This window comes from Equus asinus, unplaced genomic scaffold, assembly GCF_041296235.1.
Source record: "Equus asinus isolate D_3611 breed Donkey unplaced genomic scaffold, EquAss-T2T_v2 contig_803, whole genome shotgun sequence".
Lineage (NCBI taxonomy): Eukaryota > Metazoa > Chordata > Mammalia > Perissodactyla > Equidae > Equus > Equus asinus.
In genome coordinates, this window is record NW_027225520.1 from 1,329,504 (window position 1) to 1,350,449 (window position 20,946).

Below are 20,946 nucleotides of genomic sequence, written 5' to 3' on the forward strand. Positions count from 1 at the left end.
CATGTCCAGCAGTGGTTCCGGCAAGTCAAGCAGGTGGTTGCAGCTTGTCCGGCACCTGATTCTGGTGTACTTGACAAGTGGTTCCGGCGTGCCCAGCATGTGGTTCTGGAGTTTCCATCAAGTGGTTCACGCGTATCTGGCAGGTGGTTCAGGGTGTCCAGCAGGTGGTTCAGGCATGGCCAGAATGTGGTTCCAGCATGTCTGGCGGGTAGTCTGACATTCTGAAGCACCATGCCAGGCACACTAAAACCAGATGTCCAACACGCCAGTACCACCTGCTGGACACGCCCGAACCACCTGCCAGACTTTTGTGAACCACCTGCCGGACACGTTGGAAGCACCTGCTGGATATGCCAGAAACAGTTGTGGCACACGCCGAAACCTGGTGCCGGACATGACTGAAGACCTGCCAGACACTATGGAGCCACATGCCTGATACACCATAAACAGGTGTCTCACACCTGAACCAGGTGCTGGACATGACTGAAACACCTGTTGGAGAAGCCTGAACCACCTGCTGGACGAGACTGAACCACCTGCCTGACACTCCTTAACCACCTTCAGGACACGCTGGAACCCTCTGGTGGACACGCCAGAACGACCAGCCGGACAAGCTAGAACCACTCGCCTGCCACGTTGGAGCAATGTGCGAGACACGCCGAAATCACCTGGTGGATATGCTGGAACCGGGTCCTGGATACGCCAGAACCAACTTCAGAACAACATGCCGGACATGCCAGAACCATCACCTGGAGATGCTGAAACCACCAACTAGACTCGATGAAATCAGGTCCCAGACATGCCGTAGCCACCTGCCAGACATGCTGGAATCACCCGCCAGACATGCGGGAACCAACTGCCAGACTCACCGGAAGCACCCAATGGACAGGTCAGAACCACCTTCCAGACATCCCAGAAGCTCATGCCAGACACACAGGAACCCCCTGCCTGACACGCCGGAACCATCTGAATGATAAGCCAGTAGCACCCACCGGATATGCCAGAACAACCTGCCAGACAAAACTGAACCACGTGTCAGGCAAGATTGAACCACCTGCCGGATATGCCTGAACCACTTGACAGACACTTCGGAACCACACGCCGGGTACGGCGGAACCACCTGTCAGATATGCCAGAACCAGGTGTCAGACACGCCGGAACCACCTTCCAGACAGGCCTGAACTACCTGCTGGACACACCTGAACCACCTGCCTGACAGTCTGGAACCAACTGCTTGACTCTCTGGAACCACCTGCCGGACAAGCCAAGATTCCCTGCTGGATATGACAGAACCAAGCTCCTTATACACCAGAACCACCCAGGACTCATGCTGGAATCACCCACCGGACACACTGGAACCACCATTAAGACACACCGGAACCACCCCCCACACACGTGGGAATCAGGTAGGGGACACAGTACAACCTGCTGCCGGATGGTCCGGAACCACCTGCCAGACACACTGGAACCAGGTGCCCGACACGCCAGAACCAACTGCTGGACACGCCAGAACCACCTGCCAGATTTGCGAGAACCACCTGCTGGATGCACTGGAATCACCGGACGGATACTCCAGAAACATGTGTCGCACACGCCAAAACCAGGGTCCAGACACGACTGGACCACCTGCAAGGCATGCTGGAACCACCTGCCAGACACGCCAGAACCACCTGTTGGATACGCCAGAACCAGGTGCCTGATTCGCAGAAACTACCTGCCGGACATGCCAGAACCAAGTGCCGGAAAAGGGAAAATAATACTGGGTGAACACTGGGTTTCACCCAGGGGTCAGTGATAGGGAGGGCAAGGAAAGAGACCTAGGAGTCCAGAAAAGCCAGACTGTGGACAAACAAGATTGATGTCGAGCATCCTCAACAAAAACCAATGACAAAAAAACAGACTCACCAACTCCAGAGGGGGCTTGACCGCATCTAAGGGGACCCCTCTCCGATCACAGACATAACACAAAGACAGACTCAGTGACTTCGGGGGGGAGCCTAAAAGCCCCACCTCATCATTCCAGAGGAGATTCATTCTCCAGAGGGATCCGGAACCCTAGACTAGTCAACAGGGATTGCTCCTGTTTCACCAGAGCCAAGCATCGTCCCATCCTGAGTAGCTGGGTCATGCAATCCTTCCATTCAGAGGGGACTCTCACTCCCCTGAGCCAGGCTACCCCCAGATGGGACTCAAACCCTGAAGCCAGACATTAACAGGAAGACTTTATGAGGCAACTTAAAGAAATAAATCTTATAGCCATGCTGTGCGGTTGGCGCCACTCACCTCCATTGAAAGATCCACAGAGCAAAGCGCTCAGTGCAGCTGCTGCTGGGTCTCCCGAGGGGGCGGAGACATCAAGCTGGCAACATGAGCACCACAAAGAGGCAAACCCGATATTGGGTGCCAATTTGTTACTGAAAGCAAAACGCGTTCCATCCTGGTGAGTTACATCAGACTCTCTACCAGAAGTAGTTGTCTCACAAAGTAAGCTATATTTGCAGCAAATAGGAGACCATGAGGAATCATTTCCAGAGTCATGGTGTCCCCAGACAAAGGGAAGGAGGGACATTTATTTCAGATGGGGAATGAATATTCAAAAGGGAGAGGTGAGTATCCTCTTGCACAGACTCAGATAGAAAGCATGCTTCCACACACACTGCAGGTGATGGTAACAAGGCCTACGCTCCTCCTGGAGAGAACTTAGCATTAAAAATAAGGCAAAGGTCATACATGTAGCTCTTGTGGGAAGGTCTGGTCTGGCACCAGGAGGTTGGTGATGGCATCTTCTTAACATAACAAAAGGAAAAAATTTGGAAAAAGTTAAATTCTTGTAAACCCACTCTTGAGTTCCTCAGGACAACTAGTCAGTGATAAGGGCAGGTCCCTGTCAGTTCTGACAGGGTCACTGTGAATTCAAGGGAGGACTCTGTGAGGTCAGAGGGGGTATATGTGAGGTCAGGGGAGGTATCTGTGAGGTCAGGGGCACTCCCCCTGAGTTCAGCGGTGGGTCTCTGTGAGGTAAGTGGGTGTCTCTGTGAGGTCAGGGCAGGTCTCTATGAGGTCAGATTTGGTCTCTGTGAGGTCAGAGGTGTTGCCTCTGATCACATGGGAGAGCCATGTGGCCAGGGAAGTTCTCTGTTAGGTCAGGGGAGGCCTCTGTGTGGTCAGAGGGAGTCTCTGTGAGGACAGATGTTGTCTCTGTTTGATCATGGGTGGTCTTTCATGTCAGGGGAGGTCTCTGGGTGGCCATGCAGGTCTCTGAGTTCAGGGTCATCTCTGTGAGGTCAGAGTTCTGCAGGGGAGGAAGACATTTCCTCCATCCACTCTGGGTCCTTCTGGCTGTACAATGAATTAAATTCACATGAGACAGAATAGCAGGAGAAAATTAAAGCTTTATAACATGTATACATGGGAGAGACCTAGAAAAACTGAGTAACTCCCCAAAATGGCTGAAGCCATCACCTTAAATACCATCTTCAGCTAAAGACAAAGGAGGATGTTGGGGGTGGAGGGAGTCAGTTATGGGAGATTATCAGAAAAGCACAGTACACAAGAGTAAGGTTATATACAGATATAAGTCCTTGCCTTCTGCATTGATAAGAGTTTCTAGAGATAAGGTCATCCCCCTTCTTCCTGGTACAGAAAGGGAGATATCTTTACAGATGGAGATTTCCTTTACAAATGTAAATATCTCTTAACAGAGGGTAAGTAAATTCTACTTTTCAGAGTTTCTCTCATGTCTGCAGTTTTTTGAAAGATTTTTAAATTTTTTTTTATTTTTCCTTTTTCTCCCCAAAGCGCCCCTCTACACAGCTGTGTATTCTTAGTTGTTGGTCCTTCCAGTTGTGGCATGTGGGATGCTGCCTCAGCATGGCTTGATGAGCGGTGCCATGTTCACACCCAGGACTCAAACTAGCAAAACCCTGGGCCACTGAAGAGGAGCGCGCAAACTCACCACTTGGCCATCGGGCCAGCCCCCATGTCTGCAGTTTTTAAAATTAACCAGCCCAAAATAATCCTCATGCTAAAGAGACGTATCTTGGGATGGCCAATTCCAGTCCCCCACAGTTCTCTGTGTCTTCATGGGAGGTCTCTGTCAGGTCAGGGAGATCTCTGAAATCAAGGGAGTTCTCTGAGTTCAAAGGAGGCTTCTGCGAGGGGATGTGAGGTCTCCGAGGTCAGCAGAGGTCTGTGTGTTGTCAGAGGAATTCTCTGTGAGGTCAGAGGAGATATCTATGATATAAGGGGAGGTTTCTGTGAGATCAGGGTAGGTCTCTGTGATGTAAGGGGATGTCTCTCTGAGGTCAGGGTTGTCTCTCTGAGGTCAGGGTTGTCTCTCTGAGGTCAGAGAGGTCTCTTGATGTCAGCTGTGGCTTCTGTGAGGTCAGGGAGTACTCTGTGGGGTCAGAGGTGGTTTCTGTGGGGTCATGGGAGTTCTCGGTGAGGTCTTGGGAGGTCTCTGTGACATCAGAGTGTGTATCTGTGAGGCCAGGGGAGGTCTCAATGAGGTCAGAGGGGCTTTCTGTGAGTTAGGGGGAGGTCTCTTTGTGGCCAGATGGTGTGTCTATGAAGTCAAGTAAAGTCTCTGTGAGGTAGGAGAGGTCTCTGTGAAGTCAAGGATGTCTCTGTGAAGTAAGGGATATCTCTGTGAGGTCAGAGGGGCTGTCTCTCAGGTCAGGGTAGGTCTGTGAGGACAGAGATGTGTCTCTGATGGTAGGCGAGGTCTCTGTGAGAGAAGGGAGGCCTATCTGATGTCTGGGGAGATTTCTGTGAGATCTGGGTGTTTCTCAGATGGCAGAGAGGTCTCTGTGAGGTCAGGAGAGACCTCTGTGATTTCAAGGAGGTCTCTGTGAGATCAGAGGTCTCTGTGAGATTAGATCTTGTCACAGTGAGGTCAGAGAGCATGTTGTGATGTCAGGGGAGGTCTCTGTGAAGTCAGACCAAGTTCTGTGTGGCAAGATCAGCTCTGTGTGAGGTCAGAGTGGGTATCTGTGAGGTCATGGGAGGTCTCTGAGATCAAGGAGATCTCTGTGAGTTCAGGCAGGCCTCTGTGAGTTCAGGGGAGGTCTATGTGACATCAGGGGAGGTCTCTATGAGATAAAAGTGGGTCTCTATAGGTCAGGGAAGGTCTCTGTGAGATCAGAGGGTGTCTTTCTGAGGTCAGGAGCGGTCCTCAAAGACAGGGAGGTATCTGTGATGTCAGGCAAGGTCTCTGTGAGACAGGGGAGGTCTATTCCAGGTCAGGGGAGGTTTCTGTGAGATCAGAGAATGTCTCAGAGGGCAGGGAGGTCTCTGTGTGTTCAGAGAATGTCTCTGTGAGGTTGGAGAGGTCTCTTTGAGGATAAAGATGGTCTCTTTGAGGTCACTGGAGGTCTCTGTGAGGTCACATGAGGTCTCTGTGAGGTCAGAGTGGTCTCTGTGACATCACTGGATGTCTCTGTGACCTCACACAGGTCTCTTTGATGTCAGGGAGGTGTCTTTGAGATCAGAGAGGTCTCTTTGTGCTCACTTGATGTCTCTGAGTTCAGTGGAGGTCTCTGATGCCACTGAGGTCTCTGAGGTCAGGGAGGTCTCTGTGAGCTCAGGGGAGGTATCTGTGCAGTCAGGGGAGGTCTTTTAGGTCAGGGAGTTCTCTTTTAGGTCAGGGGAGTTCTCTCTGAGGTCAAAGTGGTCTATCTGAGTTCGCAGGAGGTCTCTGCTAGCCCAGAGGACATCACTGTGAGGTGATGTGAGGTCTCTGTGTCATCTGAGGGAGTCTCTATGAGGTGTGGGGAGGTCTCTGTGAGGTCAAAGGGTTTCTCAGTGAGGTCACGGGAGGTCTTTGTGAGGGCACAGTTGGTCTCTGTGAGGTTAGGGAGGTCTCTTGATGTGAGATGGGGTCTCAGCAAGGTCATGGAGGTCTCTGTGAGATCAGGGGATGTCTCCGTGTGTCAGAGCGGGTCATCATCAGGGCAAGGGAGGTATGTGTATGGTCAGAGGGGCTATCTGCAAGGTCAGAGGAGGCCTCAGTGAAGTCAGAGGGCTCTCTGTGAGGTCAGGGGAGGTCTCTGTGTGGTCAGAGCAGACCTCTGTGAGATCAAGGAGGTCTCTGTGAGGTCAGGGGGGTCTCTGTTTGGTTAGAGGGGGTCACTGTGAGGTCAGGAAGGACTTTGTGATGTCAAAGGTGGTCCCTGTGATGTCAGAGGAAGTCTCTGTGGGGTCTCTTTGAGGTCAGGGTGTGTCTTTATGAAACCAGAGGATGAGTTTGTGAGGTCAGATGGCATCTCTTTGAGAACAGAGGAGGTCTCTGTGAGGCCAAATGGGGTCTCTGTGAAGTCAGGGGAGGTCCCTGTGAGGTCACAGTAGGTCTCTGAGGTCAGCTAACGTCTCTTTGATGTCAGAGGAAGTCTTTGTGATTTCAGAGGAGTTCTCTGTGTGGTCACAGGAGGTCTCTATGAGATCAGGGATGTCTCTGGGGTCAGGGAGGTCTTTGAGTTCAGGGGAGGAATCTATGATGTCAGGGGATGTTTCTGTGTCATCACCAGGGTTCTCTTTGAGGTCAGAGAAGGGCTCACTGTAGTCAGAGGTGGTCTCTGAGGTCACTTGACATCTCTATGAGATCAGATGGGGTGTCTGTGATGTTGGACATCTCTGTGCGGTCAGGGGGATGTCTCTGTGAGGTCAGAGGGGGTCTCTATGAGTTCAGCGGAGGATGTGACATCAGAGTAGGTCTCTTTGAGGTCATAGGAGGGCCCTTTGAGGACAGAAAGGGGTCTCTGTGAGGTCTTGGTAGGTCTCTGTGAGGTGAGAGGGTTTCTTTGTGAGGTCAGGGGAGATCCAGGTGAGGTCAGATGGGGTGTCTCTGAGGTCAGGCGAGGGCTCTGTGAGGTCAGGAGAGGTCTCTCTGAGTTCAGAGGGCATCTCTTAGATTAGGGGAGGTCTCTGTGAGGTACGAAGATCCCTCTCCCCACCACTGCCGAGACAATCAACCTCCCTTGGGACGCAGGGCATGGCTAGCAAGGACCCAGATGAAGCAGGCACTACCTCCCATGTCGGGCACATGACACACCCAGGGGCTCCCTCTCCCAGCAGGGCCAGTGACACCTCCCAGAAAACCTTCAGGACTCAGGGCCCTTTTCTCTGTCCTTGCCCCACTGACAGAGTCTTGGCCCAAATGAGTGGGACAGTCAGCCTCCTTTGGGTATATCAGGCAAGCCCTAGGGTGGTCTCCCTCCGCCCCTCCTCGGTGGACTCAGGGAGTGGGCCAGGAGAGGGCTTCTCTCAGCCCTTCTTGTCAGGTATCTCCCAAGGGGAGCACCCTAGGCGGAAGGAATGCGGGCTTTCCTCAGTCCAGAGTGGAGGATGGGAACCGCTGATAGGAGAGCATGCCTGTGGGTTTCCCCTTCGTTCCCTGGGTGGCATGCCTGTGCTGCCACACTCCTTTGGCAAGCCTTTCTCAGCCTTCTGACTTGACACAGCTTTCCCAACTCCTGGGGAAGAAAGGTTCATTTGTGATGAGAGGCTGTGTTTTTTCCAGCAATAAGTGAGGATGGGGATGAACCAGCTGGCACAGGGAGTCTTGCTGCCCTTCTGGGTCAGTTGGGAGCAAACAGGGCCAGAAAACCTCTTCCAAGGAGGAAAGCAGCTACCTGAGCAGAGAGGGGAAAGGGTCATGAGAAGCCCTGAAGGAAGTGGGAACCCCAGCTCCCTGGCAGCTGCACGGGGCCTCCGCCAGAGGGCGCCCCCACCCCGCCAGATCCCCCCCACCCAGTGCGGGGCTCCCAGTGAGGCCAGAGGCCGGATTCCTCCCCCCACCCCTCCCTCCCACCCGTGCATGCACAGTGGGAGGAATGGTCCTCAGGCCAGGGAGCAGGGCTCCCACAGTCGTGAGAGTCAGTCAGAACCCTAGGTCAGGTCGGGGAGGTAGAGAGGCCATGGGTGCACCTGCCCTCCTCTCCTCAGGTCCCCAAGATTCTGGATGCCCACGTGGCAGCCCACGAAGCCAACGTCCAGCCGTCCCTACAGGTTTTTCTCCCACCGCTGCCCTACAAGGCGCAGGGAAGGCCAGACAGGGTGCTGAAAGGCAGTTTCCAGGCGTCATCCGTGGCCTCCAACCTGGATCTGGGTGCAGGAGGATAGCATCCGACGGGGAAGGCGGGGCGTGACACAATCCCTGCGAAAGATCCCCGAGGGCTGCTCCTGGTGAGGATGATGCTGGCCACCACCCATCTCGACCCTGAGGCGGCTCCCTCCCCTAGACTTGGCCAGAGGTGGCCCGTTCCATAAGGCCACCACCCAGGGATCTCTGACTCTCCCAGGGAAGCCCAGGCAACTGTGGAACGCCCCCATCACCGCAGGCATCCCTCAGGCCAAGGCCAAGACTAAGTCTGGCATCCTCCCTGGGGAGCCCAGGCAGGGCACTAAGGACCCGGGTGCGGCGGGCAGCAGCTCCCAGGTCGGGCACACCAGAATTCCAGCAGCTTCTACCTCTGATAGAGCTGATGACCCTTCACCGAAAACTTTCTGGACCCAGGGCTCTTTCCTTCCTAGCAGTCCCATGGACACCATCTTGGCTCGAGGGGCTGCGTTGGCTGGCCCTCTTTGGGAAAGTCGGCAAGTTATAGGGTTCTCCTCTCCCTCTGCCCCAGAGTGGCATGAGGGTGGGTCCTCCCAGTGCAAGCACTTACCTGGGGGGATGCCCCATCCGTTACGTAGGTGGCCAGTCTGCTGTGCCGCTCTTCTTTGCAAGGAGCTCCAGGCCTTCTGACAGACTAGGCACAGTCTTCCCTCCTCCTGGGGTAGAAATGTTCAAAGGTGAACTAGGGTCCACCTTTCCTTCTCCTGTTTCTCACCTCCCCTTCTGACCTTCGGCTCAGGTGGCTGCTGGCCTTCTCACGGGGAGGCCTTCTGACCCTGTTTTCCAACAACGACTAGGGGAGGACACCCAGGCTGTCTCTCTGCCAGCTGGCTCATTCCAGGCCTCAGTGACTGGTAGAAAAATCACAGCCCCACATCACAAATGAACCCTTTGACTCCAGGAGGAGGAAAGGCCCTGTCTATTCAGAAGTCCCAGAATGCCTTGCTCAGTAGTGTGGCAAGGCAGACAGGCCACCTAGGGAGCAAACCAGGAGCCCTCCATGCAAGCTCTTCCCTCAGCAGGACTCACCCTCAGCTCCAGGAGTCAGACAAGCCTGATGTCCTGCTGCCTGGGGCACTACCCTTGCCAGAAATCCTAGAATAAGGGCGGAGAGACACCTTCTCCTGGCTCTTTCCCTGAGTGCACAGCCACAGGGCACAGGGGGAGGCGCACTCTGGCTTGCCTGCTTTCCTTCAGCTGTGTTTCACATCCCCTTCCCCCGTTCCGCTCAGGTCACTGCTGCCTCCTTGGAAGAGATTTTCCAGCCCTGTTTGCTCACATCTGACCCAGAAGGGCAGCAAGACTCTCCCTGTGCCAGCTGGTTCATCCCCATCCTCACTTATTGCTGGAAAAAACACAGCCTCTCATCACGAATGAACCTTTCTTCCCCAGGAGTTGGAAAGGCTGTGTCAAGTCAGAAGGCTGAGAAAGGCTTGCCAAAGGAGTGTGGCAGCACAGGCATGCCACCCAGGGAACGAAGGGGAAACCCACAGGCATGCTCTCCTATCAGCGGTTCCCACCCTCCACTCTGGACTGAGGAAAGCCTGCATTGCTGCTGCCTAGGGTGCTCCCCTTGGGAGATACCTGACAAGAAGGGCTGAGAGAAGCCCTCTCCTGGCCCACTCCCTGAGTCTACCGAGGAGGGGCGGAGGGAGACCACCCTAGGGCTTGCCTGATATACCCAAAGGAGGCTGACTGTCCCACTCATTTGGGCCAAGACTCTGTCAGTGGGGCAAGGACAGAGGAAAGGGCCCTGAGTCCTGAAGGTTTTCTGGGAGGTGTCATTGCCCCTGTTTTGGGAGGAAGCTCCTGTGCATGTCATGTGCCTGACATGGGAGGTAGCACCAGCTTCATCCGGGTCCTTGCCGACCATGTCCTTCCTCCTGAGGGATGTTGATTGTCTCGGCAGTGGTGGGGAGAAGGATGTGAGTGGTGAGACAGGCCTTCCATCATTTCCTGTGTTGCCCTGGGAGGAGCTGGGTACCCCAGGTTTTGGGACCAGGGAACGGGCTGCCTCTGGCCTGGTCTTGGAAGGACTGTCTTGTGGTCCAGAGATTGTCAGTTGCCATGACCATACACTGGAATGGGACTCAGGGATCCTCACCACCCATGCCTCAGTGGATTTCATCCTGCCTCATGCCCCCCTTCCCCATGAAACCAGGTCTGGTTCAGAGGCCACAGATGTGACCTGGGGACCCAGCTTTCACCGCTCTATTGGGCCTATGCTGATATATTATTGGCAGTGGTGAGAGAAAGGGTGGGGGGGGGTGGCAGTGGCTGCTTTGGTGGGGTGTGGAGGTGGCTGTAATCCAGACACCTGGCATCTTGGGAATCTGAGGAGAGTGTCATGGACCACTCACACCATCCCCAAGTCCCTGACCTTTCCCAAAGTTCCTGCTGACTCTCACCCCTTTAGGAGCCCTCTTGCCTTTATTTAAGCCCATCACTCCAACTACACACGCCTTGTGACTGGTGCCTGTGGCCTCTCAGTGACCCTAACGATGGCTGAGTATCGGGTCAGCAGGGCTCTGATGGTGTGGGGCACACTCTTCCAGTGATCATTTGCCAGTGAAGGCAGTGGTCCCCATTTCCCTCAGCTGTGCCTCACATCCCCTTCTACTTTTCCAAGGGCCCATTTGCATTGTTTGGCAGTGGTGGTTTTCTCACCCTCTTTGCCTGCAACAGACCGCAGAGTCAGTCAAGCTGTCCCTCTGCCTGATGGTTCATTCCAGGCCTCATTTGTTCTTCTGACAGACACTGCCTCTCATCACAAATGAATCTTTTGACACCCAGAGAGGGAAAGACTTCGTCAAGTCACAAGGCCGAGAACAGCTTGCCAAAGGAGTGTGACCACACAAGGCAGACACCCTAGGGAACAGACAGGGAACTCATCAGGCATGCCCTTCCATCAGCAGGTACTGCCCTCAACTCTGGAGTCAGGAAAGCCATGCTCTCCTGTTCCCTAAGGCACTAACCTTGTGAGAAATCTGTGACTGTGAGCTGATACTGGCCCTCCCCTGGCCCTCTCCGTGAGTGCATACATGCGGGACAGTAGGAGAGGAGCACCCTGCAGCTTGCCTGCTTTGTCCAAAGGAGGCCAGCTGTCCCAGCCACCTGGGTCAAGTGATAAATGTCAGTTATAAAACCCAGTGGGGGCTATGACAGATGCAGCTGTGGGATGGGGAGATAGTATTATCCTGTGGGCTTGAGGCTTGGTCATCAGCCATGCTGAAAGGTCAGAGGGGCCTGAGACTTTTTTGCGTGGTGAAACTGACATGTAAAGCAGAGGAAAGTTGCGGCTGATTTGGGGAAGTTGGTTGAGCACCCTTGAGGACCCCTGCGGTGGGAGAACCTGGGCATGGAAGACTGTGTAAATAGGCTGCACTGGGAAGCACTGTGATAAGAAGAGGTGTCTCTGATCACTGATCTGAGAGGTGACATATCCAGGTAAAGCTAGAGTCTGGGGGCCACCCCTCAAGACCACCGGGTTTAGGAATTTGAGATTCAGAGACAGGCAGAGCTAAGTTCAAGTTCTGGCTCTGTCATTTTCTAGCCTCATATTTTGTCATTTTAATCAAGCTTTCTGAACCTAGCTCATGTCACTTATAAAATGAATAACTTGTCTATAACTAGCAGGGTTATGGTAGAGGTTAAAGAAGCAAATACATGTAAATCCCCATCGCAGGGTTTCAATTAAAGCTACGAGAAATGTTTTCTCTTTTTGGGACCTCCAGGGTCAAAGTGTTTTAAGCCATCCTTGTTCCTGACACATTATCAGTATTTGACCTTGCAGTAGTTAATGATTAATATTGATTTAGGGCCAGCCCCGTGGCCAGGTGGTTAAGTTTGTGTGCTCCACTTCAGTGACCCAGGATTTCACCGGTTTGGATCCTGGACACGGAGATGGCACTGCTCATCAAGCCATGCTGAGGTGGCGTCCCACATAGCACAAGCAAAGGCACCCACCACTAGAACATACAACTACATACTGGGGGGCTTTGGGGAGAAGAAGAAGATTGGCAACAGATGTTAGCTCCAGTGCCAATCTTTTAAAAAAATATTGATTTAGGTGGTACTTTACAGTTTACAAATATATATGTATATACGTAAATTGTGAGGTGAAGAATGTTTCTGCCAATGCTAATGACTAAGACGGAACTCTAGCTAGCATTTCACTAAGATATCTGCAGGAGTCAACTCAATTCCCCCAAATTAAACTCCTGCACTCTCTGTTTGCTCCGCCTGTCCACCCCGTGGGGACTGTGGGACACGACTAGACTTGTGATGTGTGCACTCCTGCTTCTTCCCTGGGTGAGAGGGGTTAGTGCCTGACTTGTGTAATGAGAGTCACTGACATGAGTCCTTAGATCGTTCCACTCACCACTAAAAAGATACTACAGGGGCCGGCCCGGTGGCGCAGAGGTTAAGTTCGCACATTCTGCTTTGACAGCCCAGGGTTTGCTGGTTTGGATCCCGGGTGCGGACAGGGCACTGCTTGGCAAGCCATGCTGTGGGAGGTGTCCCACATATTAACTAGATGAAGGTGGTCATGGATGTTAGCTCAGGGCCAGTCTTCCTCAGCAAAAAGAGGAGGATTGGCAGCAGATGTTAGCTCAGGGCTAATCTTCCTAAAAAAAAAAAAAAAGAGAGATACCACAGGAGCCTGGCCACATGTCCGAGGCCATGTTAAGCAGAGCTAGGGCTGAATTTCTGATGTTATCTGAATCCCACATGTGGAGGAGCCAAGGGGACTGAAGGCAGGTGCATCCAGAGAGTGGTGGCAGGGCACAGCAGGGAGGGTGGGGGCTCTAAAGGGCTGGGGTGGTGTTGGAGAAGCAATCGGGTGCACCTAACCAAGAATTATTAACCCATAAATTCCAGAGTGGTGTGCTGCTGTGGAGACAAGAATCCCCATGTGACAATTGTGAGGGTTTCCTAGGATATGGTTTTAATCCTAGGAATTAAAAATTAAATAACAACTATGAACAGGAGGTCTAATTAAAGTCTAAAACTATTATTATTTGGCAAGGGCTGCCTTAACCAAATACTACAAACTGGGCTTAAATAACAGAAATGTATTTTCTCGCAATTCTGGAGGCTGAAAGTTGATCAAGATGTCAGCAGGGTTGGTTTCTCCAGAGACCTCTCTCCTTGGCTTGCAGACAGCTGCCTTCTCACCACGTCCTCACATGGTCTTTCCTCTGTGTGTCTTCCTCTTCTTACAAGGACACCAGTCTTATGGTTAGGGCCCCACCCAGAGGACCTCATTTAATGTTCATTAGCTCTTTAAAGACTCTGTCTCTAAATACAGACACAGTGGGGCTTGGCACTTCAACATGTGAGTTAGGGGGACACAGTCCAGCCCATAACACCCCCGATGCTCATTTTGTTATCTGTAAAATGGGGATATTGCTATCTTCCTATGTGCGAAGTCACCAAAGCCTTCTTACTTTTGACCCTGGGAGGGGAGAGGGTCTCCCTGCTGGTCTTCACTCACAGGGCATTCCTGTGGGTTGGGCTGGGTGGGGGCCACTCCCAGGTGAATGTTCAGGGGTTCGTGCCTGGTGTATCCAGCGATACTCCCTACCTATGTGGTCTCTCTTTTGTTTTAAAGACTGGATTCTCATGACTTCCTTCTTTTTCATCAGCTTTATCTGCTTAGTTTTCAAACTGTTCCTGGATGAGACACAGAGGAGGATGGGTGGCAGCTGAGCTCCTGACAATGACACAACAGGTGAGAAGGGACTTGCTCTCATTCCTGGATTGATCCCTCTTTTGCCAAGTGGTCGGGTTTCTCCTTCGGGCCTGGATCCTCTAAACACCCTGGGAAATATTGGTGTCCATTATGTTCACCACCCTGTTAGGCGTGCAGCAGGTGAGGGATGGGTGTGGAAATAATCTTCCCAGCATTCACACTCACTTGCTCTAGTCTCCATTGAGGCTGTGTCTTCACAGAAGAGATGGGAAAGTTTTTCTTCTCATCCAGTGGCTCAGTGGAGAAATAATTCCCTCACTTACCATGTTAGTAGCTGCAGTGGCCTTACATATGTGTGAACACAGGCAATAGAGATGAGTGAGGGCAGAAGCTCCTAGACCAGTGGGGAGGTAGGTGTTTCAGCAGGTGAGTCCAGTGTCACAAGAGCTGGAGTGGAGGCTGTGCAGCCTGGAGGTGGGGGAAGAGGATAGGACAAGAGAGAGCGATGAGGAACCACTTATTTATGTCCCTCAATTTTGAACATATTAAAGTTTTTATAAGCTATAGTGTACAGAGGAAAGACCATGTGAGGATGTGGTGAGAAGACCAACTCTTCATTTCACAGTTTACATATATAACAGCATTTGTAATCTGTAAAGTACCAACTAAATCAATATTTTTTTTTAAGATTGGCACCTGAGCTAACATCTGTTGCCAATCTTCTTTTTTTTCTTTTTCTTTTCTCCCCAAAGCCCCCCAGTAAATAGTTGCAGCCTGGAGGTGGGGGGAGAGGATAGGACCAGAGACAGCAATGAGGAACCACTTATGTATGTTTCTCAATTTTGAACATATTAAGGTTTTTATAGACTATACTTGAACATTTTGATAGTACCAAAAAAAGATAAAATTCTCTTAACAAAGACAACTCAATTTCCCTCTCTTACTAACCTTGGTTCAAGTTTGAAAGCCAAATGCAATATATGCATAATATTGTTTTCTTAATTATGATTGTGTGCTCTGGAGAAGGAGTGGAGTAGAAAGAATAAAATGCAATGGCAGATTAGGAAGCTCCAAGCTCTCAATTTGTGGTAACATCAAACAAACAAACAAACTTGAATCAGCTGGGGGTGACAGCTTAGGGGACCAAGAAGTGGCAGCGATGGTCTCCTGAAATTTTTTTTACTACCACCACTGCTGGGCCCCAGCAGGAGGACCAACTGGCCCTTGGGGAGTGTGTGAGTGTATGTGTTGTGTGTGTCTTTCCCCTGCCTGCTGGGTAACCCTGGACCTAATGAGAGCTCATGCCTCCCATGAGAGCAGTGGATATCAGTAGGCCAGTGGGGCCTGAAGCATCAGTCATCTTGTTTCTCCAGAGTGGAGGGCACTCAAAGTTTGTAAGATGGGGTCCAGGTGCAAAGGGATGCTGCCCCCTTGGCTCATCCCTGCCATGTGACAGGAATATCCTTCCCTTGGGAAAGCAGCCTGAGTCTCCTGCAGAGCAGGACTGCACTGGCCCAGAGATCAGGACTGCCAGCCCCAGGTCTTGGAGGGTTGGGACAGCCCACTGAATCTCCAGGGGCTCTGGTATATGGAAGAGGCCAATGACCTAGAGGCTTGGGGTCCCACCCACCCTGGTTGGCCCCAGGTCAGGGTGGAGCAGAGAGACTGAGGGGCTGGGATACCAGCACCTGCCTGGCTCTGGGGCGGACAGGGGCAAAGAAGTGGGGATGGGCTCCTCCTTGTTTCTGAGGACACTCTGGTTTCTGCTCCTGATGCCAGAATCTTCTCCTTCTCTTTCTACCTCTCTGGATGCTCCTCCGCAGGAATGTTTGCCAGCAGAGCCTCATCTGCCTGGGTTTTAATAATTGAAGTGCTCCCATGCTCAACTCAGGGCCGTAATCTTTTATCTCTATGCTTTCATTGTTTTAAATAACCTCTGGGTGATCCAATCCATTCTGAAGGCATTCATTACCACCTTAGTGCTTATGCACCCCAGATTTATCTCCACCCAGAATCAGACATACAACTGCCTGGTTGATCTTCTGGCTTGGATGTTGCCTGAACATTACATTCCAAGAATGATCTGACACTAAAAGTTTGTTCAGCGTCATCTGGGCCGTGCCCCAGGCTTCCCCGCTGAGTGGACTGTATCCCTGTTCACCTGGTGACCTCACTCTTTCCAAACTCCAGAAGTGTGTCCTCATCCTGTATCTCCCCAAATCACACACAATTCATTGCCCGGTCCTGCCCAGTCCTCCTCTGGTATGTGTCTCCCAACACCTCTCTCCACTTCCACCCACTGTTCAACTAACCCCCAACCCTATGTTTAGCCATTTGCTCTTTGAAGGACATTGTGTGGTTTCCAGTTTGGAGCAGTGATGAACAGAGCTGCTGGCATCATTCATGTCTAGGATTTGGCATGAACATCAGTGTTGTGGGCCCAAGGGTGGGGTCCTCCAGATCACAGTCAGGTTTGATACTTCACCTCCTAGAAGGACTCGTGGGACTGCTCAAAGCTGGCTGACTTCCTGGAGGTTTCTTTGGTTTTCAGGTTCCTTTTGGAATCAGGGTTGGGAATACAGCAACTCTTTTGTCTTTAGATTCCTTCAGGGCTCAGGGCTAGGACTCCAGAGACTTTCTTGGGTTTTCAGAGGACATTTCGGAAATGGGATCCCAGTCATCTAAATGTTCTGAGGGAAATCCTCCTTCAGGGATGCCAGCCGGGTTATGTTTAAGAACTGTGGGCCTCTATATGTGCACTTTTAACTAAGTGGGATGAACTGACCAAAAGCAGTTCAGAATTGCAATGGCCATCATGGAGAACTTTCAATCTCCCCAAACTAGCTTTTCTTAAAATCATATTGGAAGACCATGGCTCTAAAATGAAGCAAAACAAATGGTAAGTGTATTTTCACTGGATACCCACAAAGCTCTAAAATTGCCTCACTACTAGACATCTTGTCTAAATTCACCAAAACAACTAAAAAGCTGAGGGAAAACAAAAGGGTTTCTTAAGCCTCCTGCTCCCTTCCCCCTTTCTCTGTCTCAGGCACCATCTTGTCTTCCCAGACTCCTTTGTCTCAGGCTCCACCCCAGATGCCACCTTCCGCTCTTCCTCTCTGCAAAAACCTGCCCCTTTAAAATCAGACCTCTGAGGATTCAAAAGCTTAACTCCTTATTGCTATTTCTAAGTTAACTGGAACAAATAAAAACTAGAAGGAAAAGTTTAAATATCAACTACCCTAGACTTTTGATGATAGACAAAATGACTCCAAAAGTAGCTCTAAAATGATGCAAATAAAAACCTTCAGTAAGAGACTTCAGCCGTCTCTGAACAGCTAAACTTCACCTTAGTCCATCTGCCAGAAATACAGCTTGGATCCGATTATTCTTTTGAGACATGTCTAAAGATCTTTAAATGAAAGCTATGAGATCTTTCTTTGTGTCTGTCTATGTGTCTATGTATGCATGTTATAGAGATGTGATATTTTTCTACCTCCAAATGATGTTACTAGAATTGACTTGTAAAAAGCTCAATTTAATTGGCTTGAAATTAACTACTTATAAATTAAGTATTCCTAAATCTCAGAAATATAAAAGAAACTAACTCAAATGCTTTTCAAGTTTATGTGATCTAGAATTAATCTTTAGTAAATAAAAGCTGGCTGAAGGTTGTTGGTGTAAATAAAAAGTAGGCATATCTTCAGAGTCATTAGTTGGGTGTAATGCAAACGTGCAACTTTTCTCTCTGCCTGGGTTCACGAGTCATGTAGGCTCATGCTGTCTCTGTCTGCTACAAAATTTGTCAGCAAGAAAGTAACAAGATGACGGTTGGCTGTTTAATGTCTACTCCAAGCATGATTGCTAAAGCAAGTAATTAAAATAAATGTAAATGAGATCAAAGTTTATACTAAGTTAAACTAAATAATGGCTACTCATCGAATCCCTAAATCATTTTCCAAACTAAACAAAATACCAAAACATTAATTACCGAAGATAAGTTTATCTCATTTTGGCTTCCTGTGGCAGAAAACTAAAGATATTTGAGTCTATTAGTGAACAAGTTCTATGCCATGCTGAGAAATTTTCCACAGAGAAAAGGGCAATGTTTCTAGAAATTTATAAAAGGTATTTTAGGTTTGCTAAGCCACAAAATGCTAATACAGTTCACAATTTCTTATTTCTTAATTTTTACCAGGAATTGGGGACTCTAAGGGTTAAGAATTCTAATATATGTAACTAAAGCTACAAGAAATAAAAAGGGAAACACCCCTGTATGCAAGGGAAGTAGCATGTGTTTTCGGTAAAAGAAGGTATAAGGATTGGAAATGCATTTTATTGAGCAAAAAGAAAGTAATTTTGTCTTAAAAAGAAGCTGGTTATTTTGGAATGGGAAAGAGGGAATCATAGGACAAAATCTAAATGTAAAAAGAAAGCTGTAGAAGGTTTATGGAAAAGAATCTTGTGAAAAGAATTTTAATGTGTGGTCAGGCTGGGTAAGATTAAAATGAATTTATTAAAATGAGCTTTAATACTAAAATAAGGTGATGCAAAATTAAAACTTGGCCTTCTTTTCTATGGAAAGGACAAGGTTTTCTTGGGCTATTGGTCTGCTCGTGATAACAGATTTGGAAAGCTTCTTTGCCTTTAAGTAATATGCCTACAAAACAGAGATTTTATGTTTTATCAAAATGATTTCTTGTGCTTTTTAAAATTAGGTCTCTACTTTCTTAGGAAAACTCAATCTTCTTAGGGTTGAAGTTGAGTTTTGCTTATCACCACGTGACTTTTTTATTTGCCTTTGAAACCTGTTCTGTTACTTTGGTCAAATAGATACTTAAATATTATTTTATACTGATGTGTGATCCTATTTGGTCAAGCGTCCAAACCTTTTGCTATTTTGACAAGCTTCCCAAAATATTCAAATTCTAAATGAAGTTTTTTTCAACCTGGATATAATTTTGGGATTTTCTGAGTGGCACCTCGGACATCTCACAAGATTTATTCCCTCTCCTTATAAAAAGAGACATATTACACTAATTAGGCTTATTTCATATATCAAATTACATGAGAAACATGGCCAAATAAGCAATAATAAATCTTTTTAGGTTTATTGTATGGGTGAACGTTACTAATGTGTTGTAGAAATTGTATATAATTCCTAAAAATCTGATATGTCCTATTATAACGTTATTAACTGCAGTTCTAGTTACTATCTAAAATGTACATCAAAAAATACCCAAATTTCCTTGTCAATTGTATTTACCCATTGCCTTTTTGTAAGTCTTTTGTCAGTCACAGTCAGTTATTGTTTTACGCTGATGCTTCTACAAATATGTTCCATTTTCAAAGAGATTCTTGAAAAAAGACTGACAAGTACCCTGGAACACAGATTTTGACAACTTTAAAATCATAACTCTGAACTGGGTGGAAATTTCTGGAACTCGAGTGGAAAACTGATTGCTTTGACGTTTTGTTTTCCAGATGTAAACGACCCCTTTTTCTCCTCTACTTTAAGCAATCTATAACTTACAACATTTTGGTAAAGTGTATCTTTGCAACAAGGTTGAAACATTTTTTTTCTCTACCTGATCCCTCCAGAATTTAGGGACTTTTAAGTATTCTTTTTGTGATGATATATGTATTTGCACAGGCTCAGTGAAGATCTGTTCTCCTTGTAACAAAACACAATTAGAAACATTGGTTGCATTGCGCAAGCCAAAGCTTTGACTAGAAGGTTATATTTAAGAAAAATGTACATAGACTCAGACCTGACTGATGGCTTTAAGAAACTGCTTGAAAAATCAGCATAGTACCTTGCTTACAAGGTTCCAGAAAAGCAATCTTTAAAAAGAGCTTATATGGTCAATCACTATCCTTGTTTCATTTATATAAATAATCAGGCGGAGTTTAATACAAACAAATTAGTTTTACTTTGATTACCTTTAATAAAAGCCAAGCTAATTGTGGAGGAAAAAATTCTGTTTTCACCTGTATAGATATTAAATTCTAGCCCTATTAATTGCCTTTAAGGTTTTGTTATACCTGTAAGCTAAATTGGATCCTAAATTCTTCCTGTTTCCTTAAATGTCTGGATACAACACTCCAAAGTGATGTTCCCAATTTTACTGCCCTTGAGACTCTTAGAAGGGACTATACCAGGCCATCCTGACCACCAGAAGGCAGCCAAACTTCAGGGACTTGAGACTTGGGTGCACATCTCACAGCCGAAGAAGGTTCCACCTGACATCTGGTCCTGTACAAACCCTGGGGATCTCCGAATCAAATTGGCTAGGAAGAGAAGCAGCTGACATCTGAGGCGGACAGGTTTCCCAAGATGACCGGACCACTCGTATATACCCGCATCCCACTGCTGTTTCTTATTTATTTTCTCCTTCCCTTTCCTGGAAGGACAATGCCCTTGTTCACGTTTCCCAATCCCTTTCAAAAGAGGGAAACTTCTCTGATTTTTGGGTTTACCATCAAAAACCTCTGTCTGTTCAAGACAGTAATGACCCCTTAGTTCACCCTATAAGTATTTTCACTGAGATTCCAGATGCTGCTGTTTGTCTAAATTGCTCTGCTGGTCCATTTTGCCAAGTCAGGATGCTATGCTCGCCTAAACTTGTCCTTGCTTTACTTTAATCCATCCTTGGGAGGAGAAAACAAGATGTTTTGAATATTTGTATGAAAAATTTTGTGGGACCATCAATGTAAGTTGAATCATTTGCATATTTCTTAACATGCCCATGTATTTAGGCAACCTTTCAGTATCTAACAACATACTATCTGAGCCTTGGTTATACAATGCTAATTCCTCTATGTTGGTGAATGAGTCTGTAGATGATATCATTTGTGCTGGGACCTTATTTACACTCCCTGATTTATGTTATCTGTGGAGGTTTCAGTAAAGGCCTTTATGCTTGGACAACTCGTTGCTTTGACAGCAGCTGGAGAATACAAGGACAGTGTGCCCTGGCCATATTCACTGTCCTGTTCTCTCTGCATAATGAATCAGAGGGCTCTCATTGGTCTCTCCCATTGAATCTCCATAGTTCCTTTAAATGAGAACTTCCAGGAGGTCTACATGACTCTGGGTTTGCCTCCGTGGGCAGAGCTTTCTTCCCATGGATCA

The 20,946-nt window shown here is 48.7% G+C and overlaps 1 long non-coding RNA gene across 2 annotated transcripts; it reads right to left on the reverse strand.

Annotated features, from left to right (window-relative positions):
- Window positions 1–6,645: 6,645 nt before the first annotated feature.
- LOC139044357 (uncharacterized) lies at window positions 6,646–8,865 on the reverse strand. Of its 2 annotated transcripts, none has more exons than XR_011501291.1 (3): window positions 8,667–8,865; window positions 7,924–8,152; window positions 6,646–7,624 (listed from the first exon to the last, which is right to left on the reverse strand). It is a non-coding gene; the product is annotated as an uncharacterized lncRNA (long non-coding RNA). The 2 variants fall into 2 exon arrangements; XR_011501290.1 differs by having other exon boundaries at window positions 6,646–7,628.
- Between the last annotated feature and the right edge of the window lie 12,081 nt (window positions 8,866–20,946).